The sequence below is a fragment of the Myxine glutinosa genome, chromosome 1 (assembly GCF_964187855.1).
Source record: "Myxine glutinosa chromosome 1, kmMyxGlut1.1, whole genome shotgun sequence".
Classification (NCBI taxonomy): Eukaryota; Metazoa; Chordata; class Myxini; order Myxiniformes; family Myxinidae; genus Myxine; species Myxine glutinosa.
The window spans coordinates 444532257-444554186 of record NC_136261.1 but is presented as its reverse complement, the minus strand read 5'-3'; the positions used below and the strand labels follow the sequence as shown (position 1 = coordinate 444554186).

Here is a 21930-nt window from a genome sequence, read left to right as displayed (position 1 = left end):
GGCAAGACAGGATGGTGTGAGGGTCTCCGTGGAGTGAGGTCCTGTGGTGCCGACAAAGATATGGCTTTATTGTTTGGACTTGGGACTTTTGGGAACTTTATTTTTGGGACTTTGGTCCTTTGAAAAGTTTATTTATGGGACTTGGGACCAGTGGAAATAATTTGTTGGACTTTATTTCCATTCTCTCTCCCTGCAGAAAAGTTTGATTATTACATTACAATGATACATCTTTATTAACTTTCTTATTGTACATCAAACATCTTTATGCTTCATGTCATACATCATTGAAATGAATAAAGTGAAATGTAAAATAGAGAGATAAAGATTTAAAAAGTTGTGTGAATCATCTCCAATCGCCGGCGGTCTTATTGCAGTCTTGCGGACGTCGGAGTAAACCGCCACCCGGCCCGAATGCAGTCGCCGCGATCCGCCATCGGTCGTAATCTAGCCGCCAGGCTGTCGCCACGCTGCCGCAGTGCATCCACAATGCAGTCGTCGTCGATCTTCAACAGTCGCCATCCCACTCGGGGCGTCGTCTCAATGCAGGTGCAATGTGGCCGCCTGCAGTCGCCATACTGCCGCCTGACCATATTTGACCGCCCGAAATCGGCAGTAGTCGCCGAAAAATCTTGATCGCCGGCAGTCGCCAGTAGTCGCCAAAATATCCGCCTCTGTGTGACTTAGGCTTTAGGCATACACCGTCATCCTGGAAGAATCTGATCATAAAAACATTCCTTTGTTCATCGACTCTTTCCATGTTGATAGTTCAGTTCATTTCATTTGCATCATAAATATCTCTGCAAACATGCTTCACCTTTTACCAATGCACAACAATATTCAGTTCACCATTTTCTAAATAATAATGTCTGCATAATTCCATATAAAACATCTGCAACATTTGGCAATTACACTTCTAAAATGCGTTTTGCTGCAGAACAAATGTTGAACTTCTGTTTGAAAAGAAGAAGAGGCTGATCACTTGTGTTTAAAAATCAAGTATGAAACATTTTCTTCTGATGTCTTCATAGCACCTACACTATTTTGCGTAGGGTTTCTGCTGTCATGGTAGCTTGGCAGAATCATAACTGACCCTGCTCTGCATGTAGCATCTTTGACACTCGTGCTGTAAGCCATAGTAGATCTTGAACAAGGCCTTCATCCCGTTGTAGTCGACTTGCCTCCTCACTCATCATGAGCGTGGAGCAAGTGTTGATGTGATGTCAGTTGACCGGCAAGATGTGGAACAGAGATGACAGATGCATCCACAGCAATGTTAGGACCATGGTGTTCAAGTTATCCATGGCCCATGCCAGGGGCAACAAGCAGAATCATGGAGGCCCATTGCAGCGGAAGAAGCAGAGCCGTCCACTTACAGCTCCATGCTGGTTCCCCAGAAGTTGGTGGAGCAATGACATCAAGTCACCGCATCCAGTAGGAGTTGCAGGTAAGATGTTGCTGTCCCACAATTGCTGATGTGATGAATGTTCCAAACACTTGAACAGAAGCAAGTGATCGCCTTTCTTCCATACGTTGCAATGTGATCCAGGCAAATATTTCCCTTGGTGAAGGTGAACATCCATTTCCAATCTTGCAAAGGAAAATGCCTTTATCATTCTTTGAGAAGGAGGGTGTATGCCAAGAATAACTTCAATATTTAGCGACAAATTTTCCTTCACGGACTTCTTCCCAAAGCCGTTACCACTCCATTTGAGATATGATCTGGTCTTATCCTTTACTCAGCCACATCTGAATCTGCTTTCAACACACTCTGGATCAGGTAGGGTACATCTTGACATGAAATTACCATGTTTTAACTAATCATGTATATCTTATAACAGCTTCATATTCAACAGTTTGCTATTTTCCTTTGAAACATTCACAGATTATATTTTCATATATATCACAAAGACATAAATTCCAACATCAGTTGTGTTTAATTTATGATATCTCCACCAACTCATATCTCTAACCTTCTGATTCATTAATTGACAATTTAAAATTATGTGGTTCTCGTAATACAAACAAATGAGGAATGTAATCACTATCTTACCTTTTATATCATTACCAAACAGGAATAAAATGATTAATTCATATTTCTCACAAATGCTTCACTCATGCATTTAAAATCATTCATTAATAATGGTTAAAATCAAAAATTGGAATACCTAGCTTCAATAATGTATTCATTATCATAGATATTCCCCACTTTTTTTTTCTTTTTTTTTTCTCCCCTTTTTTTTAACTTAGGGTTAATCAATAGTTTCTACAATACTGTGTGATTTAAAAAAAAATGGTGCCTCAAGTTACATCAGTTTTCCTGGTTTCAAACTTTAATAATATTAGTTCACTGATCTTATAAGACTGGCATGATTCATAACATTTCTATTATGTCATTATTCCGTACCTGCACTGCCCATCTGTATCATTCGTTTTATCTCTTTTTCCAAATTACCAAAAATCTTCCTCATCTTAATCCACATTTTATTTTGTTCCATTCTCATCAGCATCACATGATTAATTAATTTGCTCCAACACACTGGAACCAAGGGTTTTAACCAAGCCTCCATCAAACTATTTCCAATGACAATCATCAATTTAACTCAAAATGTAAGTTAAACAAAAATTTGAACACTGAACTTCAAAGTCAACAAATTCATTTTATAAACGGATCTAGAAATATTTTAACTACCACTTTTCCAAATATATGATCTTGATCTTGCAAACCTTTGTACAATCCTAGAATTTTGCTCCCTTATCCCTTAGCTCTTAGACATTTTATTTATAAGCATTTCATATACTTTGTAAAAATATATACATATATATATATATATATATATATATATATATATATATATATATATATATATATATATATATATATATACAGATCTTATTGTTCATCTAATGGCTTTTTCACACCTAACAACTGTGACACTAACATTTTAATAGACCTTTGGAAATATCTTCCCCATAAAGGGAGCAATAAATTCCCTCCATTACTTTCCAAATACTCATCTGTAAATTACGTATCCAATTGGTTTCTCCCAATTTGTTTGGCCTTAATGGCCATATAAGTTGGTGTTTACATGCTTATTTACAAGTTTACATGCATTTTCATCCTTATTCGAATCCTTTGTATGTTGTAGGAACTATCCAAGGAAGTGTTACTCCCCTACAGCTGTTTCTTGTCTATTGCTATGCCACTAGTGGGTTCCAATGACACCAGTATGCAAATATAGGTGTCCCAAGTTATTGAAATATATATTACAGGTACATGTAACATCACCTTCTGAATTTTAAACGACGTAACAGCGCGTTCGTGTCTGTCCCTTGGTTTGAGATTCACAATACATTCCGTTTTAAAAAAACTCACAATAGTGGCTGAATATTCCCATTTATTATTTCCATGTTTTATGAAAATCAATATACGTTGAAGTCTGGTATTACTTCTTTTTCTTTTTTTTAACAATTCAGCCAAAATTTTCTGTACAATTTTTATTTCATATTTTCTACCCCTAATACACATCCATACCTACAGCACTATTTATATGCTGATAAAATCCAAGTATATATATAAATATATTGTTACGGATCGCGGACAAGATGTTATATTGACCGAGCGGTGGTGTATTACCGCGACCTAACAGTTCCCCCGATTCTTCCCCAACTCACCCGATTCACCCCAAACTTTGGCCGTATCGCACCGCAGCTGCCCAATCTGGAAAACTCTAAAACGACCGAATGCAAAGAGGAAAAGGAATAAGACGAGAAGACGGACAGAAGAGTAATTGGATTTATTATTTACACATATAAGTAGGAAGCAAGAAGTCACGTTTATTTACAGGGACATGAGACGCAGGTGACACAGTGCAATCTTTAGCTTATACAGACTTATTGTTACTACCCAGGACAGCACGAACAAAACAAACTCACGTACGCAAATGGATGGAAATTGCAGGCAGGAATGACAGGAGGTGGGTGGCTGGAGGAAGGCCCGGAGCTGGCTGGAGTTTGATCCCGCACGGGACGTCGGGCTGGACCTCGACGTCCGCCGATGCCACCGATCCTGTCGTGTGTGCGGGGGTAGCGGGTCGGAGCTGCTTGGTGGAGCCAAGCCAACGCTGCTGGTGGGGGGCCTGGCATGACGGGTTCTCTCGCATGACGGGTTCTCTCGCGTGACGGGTTCTCTCCTCTGTAAAAGCTCATCTCTGGTGGGGGCGTCTCTCATGGGTTATATATAGCCCCACCCTTGAACCTTTGCGAACCTCCCCGATCGCTCTTCCTCCGCCCTCTCAGACCAAACCCCTCGTGCTCGGTTGGTTGTTCGGGGCTGGCTCACTCCTCCCCTCTATGACGAGGTGGAGACACGCCTTTCTTCCCCAACCCTGCCTCGTGGTCAATGGCGGATGAAGGGAAAACCGCCCAACATGCAGTTGGCAATGCGAATTGCAATTGACGAAAAGGGGGGAATGGAGGTTTTGGGAATGGGAATGAAGGGAATCTATCTCTTTTACTTCGTGCAATGGAGTACTTCTATTAATGGGAGACACAGCCTTACCCTAAAACACAGAATAAGATATAACTATTGAACAGGGGTATTCTATGATTGGCTGTGGTGTGGATGCTTTATGGACTAATTATGGGATGCCCTTTGACCTTTACACAGCTCCGGAGGCAGGAGGTGCAGAATAACCAATAATAATAATTCACACAATCAAAAAAATATACAGTCCTCATATCCGCAACAATATTATATATATATATATATATATATATATGTATATATATATCCAAAATCTGTGAGCAGAGTACTCTGGTAAATCCGTGTAAGATCTCCTACAAATTTGGCTAATTTTACTCCCACAGGCATATCACCTTTTAATGTTATAAAGCTCATATCCATAAATAGCTTTGTATCCTCATATAAGCATTATCAAAAATGGAATCCCAACGTTACTCACAATTTCCTACTAGTAATTAATGGCTGCTTGTAACTCAGCACATCAAAAAATCTTGGCATTCCATCTGCCTTTTCAAAAGAGATAACCTTTATAATCAAATTATGTCTTTTATTTTATGGATATTCGATCCCATCCACATTATGTTATTTATTTCCAAACAGGTATGCTGTCATTTTCAGCAATCTTTTGAAAAAAAATAAAAAAAATACACAAACTCATGCATTATGTATACTTGTTTGTGTCGGAACCATTATTTTCATATCAAGGTCAGTGACAATTTCATAAAGTCTGTCCCTTATTCGTTTATTAGAAACGCAGATACACAAACAGACACATTTTTTTTAGAAAGCCCCTACAATGTCCACCTTGAAATCACCCTTTTGTCTCCCACAATAACTTATCCAAATTTGACAAAACACCCCTTCACATGCCAGTCAACCACTGGCATATCAATTGTCCAAAAACATTAGTCCGAAATTCCAACCTGATCATCATGTGACTCTCGTCACTTGGTTCCCAAAAAAATCGTAAGCCAATTGTTCCAAATTTTGTAAATTCAAAAAATTCTGTTTCCCGAGATGTTCCCTAAACCCATATTGATAATCGGCAAATGTAAGGCTTACAGTATTAACTCCAATTCTGGGTCTTTTAATTTAATATTCCCAAAATTCCCCAATTTCGGCATTTAATCAATTTGCTTATTGCGAATAAGCAAAAAATGAATCATTCTTGCTTCAAAGATTTTGCAGCCACAGGAAGCACAGCCATTCACTCATCTTGGTCTAATTATAGGGTTTATATGAGAATGTAATCTGCTGAGGCCAATCCTCGTTTGGGGTCTGCAACAACGGAGACCTAGTCGTTGTCGGAGGTGCGGTTGAGCATTGGTTCCCTGTTAGTCACACCAGATGTTAAGCACATATGTATTATGCATATATTTGGACCCTTCCTTTGCTTTTCTCAACTTACCACCTTGCTCATTTTTCAAGGTATCTTCACATTGATGATGTCCCACAAACATGTCAAAGCTTCTTTCTTAAGAATTCACTTACAAATCAATCAATCAATTAATCATCATGAATCAATAAATTAAATCCGTCACTTAAATGACTCCATGCATAAGCCCTTTTCCAATGTTGTCAGAATAGCTTCATCCGTTCACTGAGATCTATGATCATTGGTTGTCACCCCTAACATACACCTCATGAAAACTGACTAATCACTTTTTCTGTCCCAGGCTCATATCTGACATGTTTTCAATTGTACCAGGCTATTCCATCACAAAATCCAACATCTTCAGCCAATTAAGACAATTTATCCTTCATTTGTGAGGCAGTCAGACAAAATTGATCAGACAGATAATGAGACAGTCTATTGGAAAAAAAAATTCCCAATTTTAATGGTACTCAAACCTCTTGACATTTAAAATGTTGTAAACCATCTCGAAATGGTTTGCCAAAAATCATAACCAATCAAAATTATTGACAATTTTAATCCAACCATGCTCAAATTATTATTGAAATTTATAGTTGTCCTGCAATTCAACTTCTGTTTTCCACTCTAATCCATTTCCCTGTGCAATTACTCTTCCAGCAAATATTATCCTCTATTGCTTGTAATCCTCATCTGATCCTACAGGGCTTGAATGCTCTTCTTTACACCAGTGCAATCACCAAACACCGGAAAGCCTTGTGGTACCATTCATACCCTTTAATCATGTTGATCATTTTAATCATACATGTATGACAATATGTATCCATTTAAAAACAAACATTTCCTTTATAAGCATTATACATTTGTTATCACATCCACGTGACAAAATCATTATGTGTAAATCAACTCTTTCTTTATGAGCTGTAACCGTGGAAAACGGAAAAGGGAAAAAATACACAAACTGTATTCATTGGCATATCAATTAATCGTAATATGTCAATTAATATCAATTAATATCAATAATATCAATTAATCCTCATCTCGCAAAGGGAGGGATAGAAAAGGATAGATGGAAAGCAGGAGAGAAAGAGTGGCAATGAGACTGAAAGAGAGAAAGATAGAGATAAAGAAAGAGAAAAGAAGATGTGAGATATTAGTGGAGGTAGGAGAAAAACGGAAAAATTAGCAAAGTCAATAAACATTGCAATTGTCATGCCCATACGCCAACAACATGCCAATGGGGGTTACTGTTATGGATTTGTCACTTCCGTTGTGGTTTTCATCCACTGTAAACATTTTTGATTCCATTTATTATTATTGTTGTCGTTTGAGGGAAATAGATATTATTGTGTTCAGAAGGTTAAAAAAATGTATGTTTGAAATGAAACCTGAACCGGACGATGACGAAGAGGAGAGGAAAAAGAAGGCGGAGCAAGTGAAGTCGAGGAAGAAGTTGGTTGCTTCAAGGTCCTGAGCGAACGTTGTCGAACGAGAGTCGCTAGTGAACTTTCAGATTTCCCAGGAAAGGGATTCCTGCGACAGTTGTTATCGCTGTGACTGATCAACCTGCGTGTCAGGTTTTGCGATCGATTCCGAAGAGGATTGTTCTTTGAGTGCCGTTCCGCCTCGAACGGGCCGTCGGCCATTTTGACTCGCACGCTTTGCGCGTCGAGCAAGTTTTCTTTGCTTCGCTTCAACCGCTTTCACCGCATTCAGACGTTTATCTGGTGCGCGTGTGTGTAAGGTGGATTTTGAAGGCAAACCTGAGGTTCGCCGATTTGGTACTGTGAAACATCCATACCTGAGGGTGTGATTTCCCAGTCGCCTGGAGGGCGCCTTTGGATTTCCCAGTCGCCTTGAGGGCGCCTTTACGCAGCTTTGGCCGCGTGACTGTGATTGTCATCAGAACGGGATTCTGGTCGATTAGACATCGTTCTGACGATCGCTGGAGCAGATCAACTTTGGCTTGAAGCCGGGATCGATGTTGGCTTGAAACCGGAATGAACTTTGGCTTGAAGCCAGGGAAGGACATTGGGAATGTTCTTGATTCACACACTTGGAGCACAGTGAGTTATATATTACGCAACTGATGGTACCATCATAGGATATATATTGATTGTACTCTTGATTCCTATTATTGTTGTACTGTTATTCTTGTGTGATTTTAATACAATATTTGTTTGCTGGTAACAATTGGTGTGGTTTCACCATTGATTTTTGACACAGAATAACACATTTTTCTGCCTTGACTCCTCTCGGGGCTTGGAGGTACACTGTGACCCAGGGGACGGGGAGGAGCACGTAACAGTTACAGTAAGGGTTTGAGGGGAGGGGGGGAGAAGGAAGCAGGAAGAAGAGGGGAAGAGAGGAAGAGAGACAGATAGAGAAAAAAAAATTGGTGAATGTGAAGAGAACAGAGAAACAGAGAACTAAAAAAGATAGAAGGGGAGAGACAGGAAAAGAAAGAAAGGCAGAACAAGGTGAGAAGGGATGGGATGGGGTGAAGGGATGAGGCAAGGGAAAATGAGGGGTGGGGCAAGAGAAGGAATGGAGAAGGATAGAAGGAAGGGAGGAGGAGGAGGACAGAAAAAGAGACAGGTAACAGGTACAACAACACAGGTAACACAGGTTACAGGGAGGGGAGAGGGGTGGGGCGGGAGAGGAGATGGGATGGGGTGGGAGAAACAGGGGTGAGGCGAGGGACGAGAGGGGATGGGACTGTGGAGGAGGAGGAGGAGGGATGGGAGGAAGGAAAATGGAGAAAGATGGAATTATAGTAAAAATGAAGGGAGAGATAAAAGAAAATGGGCATGGAGAAGGAAAACAGAGGGGAGGAGCAGACGGAGAGGGAGAGATAGGAGAAAAATGGAAAGATTAAGGAGAGAGAGGAGGGGGAAAGATGGGTAGAAGGGGCAGAGATGAGGGGTAAGGTGTGAATGGGAAGGAGAAAGATTAATGAGAATGGGACAGAGAAAAGAAGGAAAACCAAGAAAGAGTGGAAAAAAAATCAATGGGGTAATGAGCGGAGGCAGACAGTGGCGTAGTGAAGAAGAAAAGGAGATGAAGAACAAAAAAAACATCAACATGATGTGGAATTCATTTGCATTTGAAAAGCATTTTGCATCTTGGAACGCCTCTGCTGCTTAATGCAGCAAATGACAGGCAACTCCTCTTTTCAGAGGTGCTTTTATGGCCCGCACTAGGGCCTGCCTTTTTTACAATGAAAAAAGGTAAAAAGTCAAACATTTTAACAGCCTTGGACGTGCACCTTGACCCCATGGCCAAGGCACAACGTCAACAAGGCTGTCCCAATAACAATACACATGCGCCTCAACCCCAAGGCTGAAGCACATGGTCATTCAAACGCATGCATCATGCCCCCGAAGGGCCACAATGCATGGTCATACAATTGGGACCACTCCTCTCAATAGGAGTAAGACCCCTTGATCCACTGACAGGGAATTTACTCCTGTCAGGCAAGTTGCGCCCTGGCCACGAGCTTTTAGGACCCGCTCGAAGGCCTGCCTTTTTTACGATGAAAAAAGGTAAAAAGTCAAACATTTGAACAGCCTTGGACATGCACCTTGACCCCATGGCCAAGGCACAACGTCAACAAGGCTGTCCCAATAACATTACACATGCACCTCAACCCCAAGGCTGAAGCACATGGTCATTCAAATGCATGCATCATGCCCCCGAAGGGCCACAATGCATGGTCATACAATAGCACCACTCCTCTCAATAGGAGTAAGACCCCATGATCCACTGACAGGGAATTTACTCCTGTCAGGTAAGTTGCACCCTGGCCACGATCGTTTAGGGGTGGTTTTAATGCAACGAGTATAAAAATACAAAACTGATTGGCCTTTTTATATCGCTCAGACATCACCACTGTGAACAGTCGTCATTTTTTTATTGATCAAATTTTAATTTTCAAAATATGCATTTGAATGGGCACATTTGACTCTATACGATAAATCAATCTATTTGTAAAATTTCTTAATTGTTCAATGCATTTTACGGCAAAATCCACGAAAATCGACTCGATCTCAAGGAATCTTATGACGTCACCACGCACACATGCGATTTTCAATTCCTGATTTTTTTTCCTACCTATACACCGTCCTATCAATGTCGCAGCTGTGTACATTTTACTACGTAACAAAAAAATTTTTTTTAACTGTGTCAATGGTGACACAAACGAATACGTTCTTATGAACCCCATTTTACAATCTATAATCAAAATTTTTGTTTTATCGCCACACGATCGCCTGTGGTTGATCGAAACGGACACTTGCAGGTCCGCGTCAACAGCCCACGACGCTATTGAGCCAGCCGTGGGCGTGCGGTTCAGCATCTCGGCCGATCAATCCGATCGCGCTGAACGTGGCGCGTCGATCATGAGCGGGTTTGTTTGCTGAAGTTGACACAATCCTAACAGCCATGTGCAAAGGTCATGGTCCTTGATTGGTCAAAAGATCATTCGGTGCAAAGCTTATTTTCAATTTAAAAACTCGCTTTTCATGCAATTGCTTAAGAGCTTAAATAAATGACGTTAGCCAAATTTGTTTGTATGTGTTTTTCCAATCTCTAAGATAAATTTAGGGTTCTTCGAACACCTTCAATGAAACCATTCGCTGCTACACCGCCTCAGATACTGCCGCTAAATTTATTCATCTCCCGCCGCAAATAATGAAAGTTTGTACCGACGGAAGTTATTTTTACATACAATACACTCTCAATTTCATCAGCTAGCATATAAAATCAATTTTTTCCCAAATAAATCGTTTATATTTTATTTTTTTCGAAAATTTCAATTGGACCGGATGTCATATGTGATCACTTGACTATCGGCCATTTTCTTTCTGTATTTGTCTTGTGTCTGTATTTGTCTTGTATATTGACTCTATAGCAAATGCCAGAAGCAAGAGGGTGTCAGCAGAATACCAGAACGTCACCTCTAAAAACGTATACGTCATCCCATCTGAATGTACACTTTATCCAACCTTATAATACAACATAACTCCAGGCCGGCCAATCAACATATTGCACACAATGAAGCTCAGTGGATCTCCACGAGTACTTGCGTCACCTTCCCGAATCTCCCGTTGAGTCGACTCCATAATTTTCTGAATCAATTCCAGAGTTCTTCTGAATCAGGATTACTCACCAACCTTTAAATATATATTTTCCTCTCTGTTGTTTTTACTCTATTTTTTTTTTTGATGCATCATTACGTATTATTCCTGACATCTAAACACGCAGAGGACACATGATGAAAGAATGAATCAGCAGGTTATTTTTGCATCGTGCTGCCAAGGTTGACAAAAGACAGGAGTGCATTCATGCTTACCTTGATCACTTCGAGTTTGGGCTGTCTGTCTGTCAATCTTGTCCAGCTTGCAATTCGTACGGGCCACCAAATTGTTGTAGAATGATGAAGAAGAAGCTGTCTTCCAACACCTTTCAGGGAGGACCTCTCAAATGAGAATCAAGACGGCTTCAACTAAGTTCCACTGAGATTTATTCAAGCATCGTATGGAGAGAAAACCAATTCTACACACTTGAACATTTAGACTTCCAGGCACAGGAAGCACATAAAGCACAGAACGACGCGTCTCCACAGGCAATAGGATTTTCTCTGTATCGCCCTTTGTGCAATCCCCTTAAATAAGCCCCGTCTCCTTTGATGTTGTTTACTTGAGATCCAGGGTCACTCACAAAAACTTGTTCAGGTCAATCTTTTTGGCAAAGGCAGTCTTCCAGGCACGAGGAGTATCTGTTTGTCATCATGGAGTGACTCAGAAGTTGTTAAAGGTCAATCCTTTTGACCTGTACAGCCTCACTAATTGAGTACTGCATACCAACCCCATGCAAAGTCAACATTTTACCTCTGGACCTTTCACGGAGGTGACAATGGTCATTTTACAGATAACTGATTGCCGTCTTGGTTCCATATGCATTCCCTTGCTCAGACTGCATGCTTTGAGAACACATTTTAGGAATTCAAATTGAAATGCAATTTAACTATTTTGGCAATAAATCGCCTAATGTCCTTTATAATTCCACAGATCCAAGGTCAGATGTCATGTCAGGTAAAAATGTGATAACTTGAGAACAGCTGAATGGATTTAAAGCAAACTTGGTACAAGTATTATAATGATGTAATAATGTGGGCGGAGGCATATCTGTCGACGTCGTGAAGTCAGTGTCGTTCTAGTATTTTTATGCCTCTGCAGCCGAAGGCCAGAAGCATTACCTGTGTTTCTAGTTCAAATTGAATTAAATACATGAACACCGTTGAACACAAATCACCTTCCTGTTACTTCCAATAGCCTACAGTTTAGCAGTACTTGAACATGTCAAATAGGGTGGTGAATAAGGGTGATGTCGAATACTGCTTTAATAGTGCTTAACATACAGAATTTTTCTTTTTAACAATCTTTAACTTCATTATCATATTTAAAATGAAGTACACATTCCATGAAGTAATATGTTCTATGAACTCTCGAGATGGTTCATAATCTCATTGACTTGCCAAAGACTGACGCTGATTTGCATGCAGGTGATGTCGATCCTGTAAATGTGGGAGGCAGACAGCACAATGATTCATCTGTCACAGAAGATTCAAAATGTGCTTCTGCAAAGGAAGGTTCAGATGATATTCACATGACAAACGGAAGTGCATCCTGCTTAGCAGCTGGCAAGTGGAAATGTAAAAATTAATTAACATACAATATTTTGTGTTGAGAAAATATATAATTTTTGGAAAAGACTGAAATATTTTTCATTTTGATTTTGATAAAAAAGAAGAATGTTGTGTTCTTTGTTTCTGCAGAACAATCAAGAAGTAATATGGGACAAATAAGGTCCAGTCGCAGCTTGACAGTGAGGAAGAAAGCTTTTTTGAAGAAACAATCACGAGATCAAGACTCACTTCCTATAACATACAGGTGCATGTCTGGGCCTCGCAACACCAAGATTAATATTAAATTACACAAACTCAAAAAGGCTCTTGAATGGCAAATACGTTATAAGTGTCGTGTGTGCAGAATGGATTTTGCTTCAATGAGTAACATCAAAATACATATGAGGATCCACACTGGAAAACACCCTCACAAGTGCTCTATCTGTGATGAAGGTTTCTCTCAAAAAGGCAATTTGAAATCACATATGAGGATCCATACAGGAGGGTGACCTCACAAATGCTCGATATGTGATGAAGGTTTCTCTCTAAAAGGCGATTTGAAATTACATATGAGGATCCATACAGGAGAGCGACCTTACAAATGCTCTATATGTGACAAAGGTTTCTCTCACAACATCAGTTTGAATACACATGTGAGGATCCATACAGGAAAACGTCCTCACAAATGCTCGATATGTGATAAAGGTTTCTCTCAAAAAGGCAATTTGAAATTACATATGAGGATCCACACAGGAGAGCGTCCTCACAAATGTTCGATATGTGACAAAGGTTTCTCCAATAAAGGTGATTTGAAATTACATATGAGGATCCATACAGGAGAGCGTCCTTTCAAATGCACGATATGTGGTAAAGGTTTCTCTCAAAAAGTCCATTTGAAATTACATATGAGGATCCATACAGGAGAGCGTCCTTTCAAATGCACGATATGTGGTAAAGGTTTCTCTCAAAAAGTCCATTTGAAATTACATATGAGGATCCATACAGGAGAGCATCCCCACAAGTGCTCGATATGTGATAAAGGTTTCTCTCATAGCGGCAATTTGAAATTACACATGAGGATCCATACAGGAGAGCAACCCCACAAATGCTCAATATGTGATAAAGGTTTCTCCCATAGTGGCAGTTTGAAATCACATTTGAGGATCCATTCAGGAGAGCGACCCCACAAATGCTCGATATGTGACAAAGTTTTCTCTCATCGCAGCAGTTTTAAATTACATATGAGTATCCATACAGGAGAGCGACCACTCAAATGCTCAATGTGTGAAAAATGTTTCTCTCATAGCGGCAGTTTGAAATTACATATGAGGATCCATACAGGAGAGCGTCTGCACAAATGCTCAACAACAACAACAGGCATTTTAGGTCATTTTCCCTGTGAGAGCGGAAGTTAGCATTGCAGGCCCCATGACGATGTTCTCCATTTTGCCCTATTTTCTGCATCTCCCCTTGTTAACCCCTTTGACAGCATTTCTTCTTCCAGCTCCTTTAGCCAAGTCTTTATCTGTCTTCCCCGTCCTCTACTTCCTTCTACATTCATTTCCATCATTCTTCTCAACCATTCACTTTCATCCTTCCTCAATGCATGACCAAAACATCTCAAGCTGTTCTCTTCACAAGATCCATCACAGGCTCTATTCCCATCATCTTTCACAATTCATCATTTGGCTTCCTCTCTCTGAACGATACTCCACACATCCACCAAACCATTCGCATTTCCACCCTTTCCAGCCTTTGTTGCTGCTCTACGTTCATTACCGATGTTTCGCTCCCATAAATCATAACACTTCTCACACAGGCAGGATACACCGTTCCCTTCAGCTTTAACGATACTCCCCTCCTCGTCAGCACGCCACTCAGTTCCCAAAACTTCTTCCATGCACTTCTCACTCTGGCAACCGTTGCCGAGTATGGTCTACCTTTTCCATTCAACATGTCTCCTGGGCAGCAAAATGTTTTCACACCTTCCAGCTTCATGGAATGGAATGTTTTCACACCTTCGGTCTCCAAGATCCAACTCAACATTTCCTCCATCAGCAGCTTCCTCTGTGCACACCTTCCACTTTTATGTAGCTGCCACACTGGTTAATGACCTTCTCAGACCACTACATTTTTGATGAACCCACTCTCAGTGCACATTGTACATTGAATGGATTGCACTCTGACGCCCTACCTGCACATAGCACATAGCCACTTCCCAGTTCCTTCCACTTCACCACATGCTTTACCACTTGCCATCACCTTCGTTTTCCCGATATTCACCATCAGACCTTTTGTCTCCATACATTCCTTCCATTTGTTCATCTTCTTCAGTCCATCCATACTTTCCGCAATCAACACCAGATCATCTGCATACAACATCTCCCATGGTAAACCCTCCTTTACATTCCGAGCCAGCACCTCCATCACAGCTACAAATAGTAGTGGACTTAGTACCGACCCCTGATGCACTCCCACCTTCACCTCAAACTCACCACTGTTCCCGTCCTTCGTCCTCACAGCTGTGCGCGCTCTTTCGTGCATTGCCAACACGACTCTGATCAACAATTCCTCTACTCCTAACTTCCTCAATGCCCATGTCACTAATTCGTGTGGAACACTATTGAATGCTTTCTCCAGATCAACAAACCCAAAAAACAACTTCTTCCTCTTCTCCATGTACTTCTCCTGCAACTGCCTTACAATAAAGAGCATGTCTGTTCTTCCTCTTCCTGGCATAAATCCAACCTGCACTTCGTCAATCCTCTCTTTCTTCCTTATCCTCTCCAACACCCTTTCCAATACCTTCATTCCATGCTCCAATAACTTTATTGCTTGATACGAGCCACAGTCCAGAGGGTCACCTTTCCCCTTGTATAGAGGGACCAGGGACTCAGGTCCCAATCCACTGGAATGCAGCCTTCTTTCACCACCAGATTACAGGTCTCTGTCATTCTCTTCAGACTCCAACTTGCTGCTGCCTTCAACATATCTCCCACAACTCCCGTCGGTCCTCCTGCTTTTCTACTCCTCATTGCTTTTATCGCTTCCTCAACTTCCTTATCAGTTATCTTCTCTGCCGGTCCTAAAACTGGGTTACTCTCGATGTTGCCGTCTCCTTCTTTCTCTGCATTCAACAGCATTTCCATATATCTATTCCATCGGGGTCCACAACAATTTGCCCCACTTCATCCTTCAAGCAACTCACCCCCATCACATTGCACCTCTCTTTCGCTATCTCCTTTGCAATCCTGAATACCGCGCTCTGGCCCTCTTCCTTATCGAAGCGTTCTCCGAACATTTTCCTGCATTCTTCCTGTGCCTTTGCTACCTTTTTTTTTTCAGCCTTCTTGGCTGCCTTATAACTTTCATGCTCTGCCTTTTCTGCCCCCGTACCCTTCACCCTCTGCCACTCCTTGAACTTCTTCCTCTTCTTGTCAGTCCTCTTTCCAACTTCATCATCCCACCACCATGTTTTTGAGAGCCTTGGTGGTCCTTTAGCCCATCCACATTCATCACCAAAGGCTCCCAACAGACTATCTTTCATTGACATCCAACCACTTTCAAGCTCAACCACTTCATCCCCTGCCATACTCAGCCTCTCTTTTAATGCCTCCCTCACTGTCACCTCTTTCAACCTCCACACCTACATTCTCGGTTGGTACTTCACCCGCCGAGCTCTCCTCGCACCTTTCACCCTTATGTCGAAGACAACCAAGTGGTGCTGTGAAACAGCCTCCTCCCCCGGGATCTTTGTGTCCCGGAGGTGCCCGTCTCGCCTACGCACCATCAGGTCGTCAACGGTTGTCGTCGACACACCTGACATGTATGTAACAAGCTTATTATCCGCTTTCTGGGACTGAGTATTACAAATCGACAAACCATCTCCATCAGCAAACCCCAAAATCCTTTCACCTTCTCCATTCCTCACACCATATCCGTAACCCCCATGAACTCCCTCAAAACCATCTATACTCCTTCCTACATGTCCATTTAGGTCTCCTCCTACCACAACAACTTCCTCATCTTTTACTTTTTCCAGCAGCTTCTCTATTGCACACCAGAACATGACCTTCTCTTCATCGCTCCGACCGACCTGTGGAGCATATCCCGTGATGACATTCACCAAGAGCTTTTCAATCATCATTCTCACCATCATCACCCTTTCACTCACTCTAGTCAAACTCACCACACTGTCTACAAACTCCTCAGAAAACAGGTCACCAACACCATGCACGCCTTCCGGGCACCCTTGCCACACAAACTTGTATTTCTGTCCCTGCCTGCCCTTCACCATTCTCACACCACTCCCCTTCCATCTCGTCTCCTGCACACAACGTATGTCCACTCTTCTTCTGACCAATACTTCCACCACTTCTCCTGATGTCCCTGTCATTGTCCTGACATTCCATGTCCCAAACCTCAGAAACAGATCTCCACATGGGGCATCAGACGTTTCGTTGTCATAAATGGATTGATTTCCAACCTTGCTTCGATCGGGTTCCCCATCTTGATTTTGACGAGAGGGAGTGAGGTCCCCCATGGGCTACTTCGGGCTATACCCTGCTCATATGAAATTGTCATTGTCATGGATCCATTTTCGAGGCAGTGTTTTATGGCTGGCTGCCCTTTCTGACGCCAACCACTTTTAGTCGCCTCTTATGACACGCAGGGATATGGTGTACCTATTCTAAACCTGGGTGCACACCGGTATAAAATCCTCACAAATGCTCGACATGTGATATATGATGATGCTCGATAAGGTCCTCACAAATGCTCGATTTGTGATAAAGGTTTCTCTCATAGCGGCAGTTTTTAAATTACATATGAGGATCCATACAAAAATGCGTCCTTTCAAATGCTCTATGTGATAACGGTTTTTCTCAAAAAGGCTATTTGAAATCATATATGAGGATCCATACAGGAGAACGACCCCACAAATGCTCGCTCCATGTGATAAAGGTTTCTCTCAAAACAGCGATTTGAAATTGCATAAGAGGATCAATGAAGGAGAGCAACCTTACAAATGCTCAATATGTGATAAAGGTTTCTCTCTAAACGACAATTTGAAATTACATAAGAGGCTCCATGCTGGAGAGCATCCTTAAAACTGCTCGATTTGTGATAAAGGTTCCTCTCAAAACAACAATTTGAAATTACATATGAAGATCCATGCATGAGAACTGAAATCTGAAATACCAAACAAATATTGTTGGCAAAAGGTTTGCTGAAAAGGGTTTGTTAAATTCGCATAGCATTACCCATACTGGCTTGTACGTGCCCCCCTTGTAAGCGATCCTCAGCAGTCGGCAAGGTATTCAGTGAACCAGTATGGAGAAAGCTGTACGCATTCACGATAGCCCTTTGAGCATATACCTTGTAAGCACAACTCCTCAGTGTACCATCTGTAACCCCTGATAACCATCCAGCACCCCGAACCCCGTGATGAAAGCCATACGACTGGTTGTCACCAGAATGTCCACGACAATGACTGCAAACGTGTCAGAAGATAACGAGAATCTCAAAATTCTAACCCCATCTGCGTCCTCAAACGAAGTTTAAAGAAAATAAAAAATAATGTAAAATTTATTAATTTATTTCTCAATATCCTCATAATGGAGCATTGTTGAAAAATTGAAACCAAAAACTCAAATGATAACAGAACTTAATCTCTCAATCTGATCTTGCATCTCATCGTGCTTCTTTCAGGGTCTTCCTGAGGTTGCCAGTTTGTAATTCTTGTTTCTGTCCTTGCCATGTATCCAGTCAAGTTCCATTTGAGTTTTTTGATTGTGACCAGTGTTTAGGAATTTTGTTTTCCATCTGATTTCGTTGTTTTTCTTGTCCCTTTTTGGTTTTGCTCAGATGGCATCTTTCCATGGCAGTTTGAACATGAATTTTTACACAATATTTGCTGTTGTCATTGTTTTATTGCCATGTGCGATATGGGGAGAACACCCTTGTTGTAAAATTGATCATCAGAAGAAGACTTCTGCTTATGTTTTTCATGAAACTTGGATTGTGAAGGGTTTCACAATAAAGAGAGGTCCTTAAAGCACAAATGCAGTGTCTGTGTTATTGTGAATATGTAATGGCACATTATGATAAATTATCTGTCTTTGGGGAGTTTTGAGCTGTCCATATCCCTATAAGTAATCCCGATCAAACTGAGAGTTGTTCACCAAACCAGTTGAAAGCCTCCAAGCAGCTCAGTTGCACAAGTCTTAACGTGGAAGGCCACATAACTAGTTGCTTAACCATTTTTCTCAACATCAATGACAATGCGTTGTTAATGGGAGGAATACATTTGAACACAGAGGGGAACTCACCCCCTCCCTCTTATCTCTCTCATCTCTCTCATCAATTCTCTCATCTCCTTTTACTGACCAGGTTGGAGTTCCTCAAGGCAGTGTTCTGGGACCTGTGCTTTTTCTAATCTTCATCAGTGATCTTTCTGACTCTCTGGAAAATCTTTATCTTTTTACTGATGACTCCACCTTCTGCCGTTCCATCTCTCATCCTTCAGATCGACAGTTCCGGGCAAAAAGCAGCGTCTTAACTCTCTGCAGACTTGGACAAAAATTACGAGCTGCTCAATCACATTGAATATGTGTTTCAATCCTGACAAATCTTACACTCTCACCTTGTCTCTCCAAAAAGAGCGTCTGGAAGACCCTCACATCTCGTCGCTCAACAACCCTCTTTGAAGAGGTTCTGTCACTGAAGCTTTTTGGTTTCACTATCTGCAGTGATCTTCCTGGGAAAGCCACATGTCTAAGCTGACCTCCAAAGCCAGTCGCCAACTGGGCATCTTCCATCCTGCAAAGTCCTGCCTCGGCACTGCTGAGCTGCTCACCCCCAACAAAGCTTTCATCTGCAGTTTGAGGGAGTATACCTAGTGTGGCTCCATGCTGTAGAAACCAAATCATTTATGATTGTTGGTACCTCCCACGATTAATCTGATTATGAGGGCCTTTCACTCTCTCACAAAAGGGAGGTTGGTGGTCATTCTATCTTCTATCGACTCCTCTTCGGCTTTGTAACCCCTGCTCTGACTGTTCTGTCTCCCTAATTTTCCCACAGGGTGCACAAGGTCTGCCTGCAGTAAGCCTCTCCCGGTGAAACTACCACAATAAAGACTCTCTGCTCACCTTCACTCCTTCATTCCTCTTTTTCCACCTGTGGAACAAAATTCCACACTCCACACTCTTCAATCCCACTCCTACTTCCAGGTCTTTAAAACAGGTGTTCAGCACCATCTCATATCTTTCTCCATCCAAAACCTTGATATTTTCTTCCCGCGTTAATCTATCTTAAATCCACCTTCCTCAAATTCCAATTTCTTTCCTGAATAAAACATCCCTGTCATGTCCATCGTGTTTATCCCATAGACTCCACCCCTGCTCTCTCTCTTTCACTGATCTCCTGATGTCCCTGTTCCCTACTGTTGTTGTACTTCCCTCTCTCTCCTCCTCCTCTTGTCTCCCATTGCCCTTATTATATATTCCATGAGTTAGCTCTCATAGGAGCCGAGACCAAGTATACAAAGAAGGTTTCTCTGTCTCCCCCTTCTGACTAGCACTGTTCTTGGTCAGTTTCTCACAGTGTGTGTGTTTTCACGTGCAGGTGGATGAGAACGAACATGAGGGATATTTGTTGTTTTCCCAGGAAGAGTTTGAGTATGGTGACGGCCTGCACACATGGAAACTGGTTCCTCCTCTCGATTCCACACAGTCTGGTTGACTGTATATATTTGTGATCGGCTCAGTTCTGGAAATAAAGAAATGAATGACTCCATTGGTACTACTATATCTAACCATCAACTCTGAAATTACGTTTAATCCAATTATTAGGTCCATTTTTAAACCGTTTTTAACTCAACTGGACTACGTCCAGCTGAGTTTTTGTCGACACCCAGTGTCCGTCGTTCGTCGTCTGTCTGTCTGTCTGTTGTCTGTAAACAATTCGACGTCTACGCTCTAAAAGTCACAAATATGGATAAAATTTGATGAAACTTGTTATGCAGCATCTTTAAGACATAAACTAGTTTGGGATTGCATTTGGGCGTTGCACCCCTAAAAATGGGCGTGGCAGGGTGGCCATATTGCAAAATCAATTTTTGTCAATCTGGTACTTCCTCATGTAGATAGAAGGCTGAAACTTGGTGTGTAGACAGTATGTAACAAACCTCAACACATAATATTCTAACCATATTGATATAGACCAGTTGAGTTCAGGTTCCCTGGAACCTCTAGTTAAGCTTAAACTCTGCTTCAAAACATTCTTCAAATGGAATGGGGCTTCCATTTTCAGCCTTTAATCAATCCATCCTGTAGGATTTCTTCCACTGGTCTTACAACGGTGTCTGGCAAGTTATCTTGTAGCCAGTCTCTACTTGCTTTGCTTACCTGGCAACCAGTATTCCAAAGGGCCTGACCCTCAATGCCATTGAGTTTACAGTGCATTATGGGTAAAACGTAGTCATGCACTGACGAACATCGACATTATTTAATGGTCAATCAGCAAAACTGAAACGGTGATTTCTTTTGAAAATTGGAGACAATTTCCTTTATATTTTATCTTTCGATCCCAACTTTGCTGCCTTCCTCACTGAGGGTGTCACCTGGGAGAAGAAGAGCAGAGCGTTCCCCTTTCATGGACTCGATGATTATGGCAATATCCCCGCTGAGCAGCGTCGAACTGCCCAGCAGAAAACTACCGTTCTGGAACTTATGCTTGGTCAAATTGCAAACTACTGCCCTGTGATATCCCGTAACACTATAGTCCGAAACTTTGGGTCCTTGACTTTATACAGAATAGAACTTATAGTCAGGTTCACTTTGTCAATAAATTATATTTCGTTCAAAATCATGGTAGATTAGCAAACCTATACATTTTTGGAAAGGTTATAGCATAAGGAAACTAAAAATCAATGTTTGCATTTGGAGAGATACCTGTATGGCGGCCATTTTGGGAATCCAAAATGGCGGCCATACAGGTATCACCGTAAATGTAAACATTGATTTTCAGATTTTCGATGTAATAACGTTTCCAAAAATGTATCGGTTTGCTAATCTACCATGATTTTGAACGAAAAAACATAGTGAACCTGACTAGTCAGGTTCACTGTGTTAACAAATATAATTTCGTTCAACATTTTGGGAGATTAGCAAACCTGTACATTTTTGGAATCAGAGCGTGGAGAATCCGAAAATCAATGTTGGCATTTGCACAGACACCTGCATGGCCGCCATTTTGGATTTTCAAAATGGCCGCCATAAAATACATATTTTGCGCTATCTCGGCTTCTGGTCAACCTAGAAACTTAATTAAATATGCTAATCCTAT

At 41.4% G+C, this 21930-nt stretch overlaps 1 protein-coding gene, 1 long non-coding RNA gene and 1 pseudogene across 4 annotated transcripts in view; 2 read left to right on the top strand and 1 right to left on the bottom strand.

The window, feature by feature from the left end:
- Window positions 1-21930, bottom strand: part of LOC137418418 (E3 ubiquitin/ISG15 ligase TRIM25-like) — a 189338-nt gene that overhangs the window by 94055 nt on the left and 73353 nt on the right. The window lies entirely within an intron of this gene.
- On the top strand, window positions 10216-18644 carry LOC144889686 (uncharacterized). Its single transcript, XR_013621995.1, has 4 exons — window positions 10216-10302; window positions 12460-12597; window positions 12733-12847; window positions 18448-18644. It is a non-coding gene; the product is annotated as an uncharacterized LOC144889686 (long non-coding RNA).
- On the top strand, window positions 12862-16320 carry LOC137418479 (uncharacterized; annotated as a pseudogene).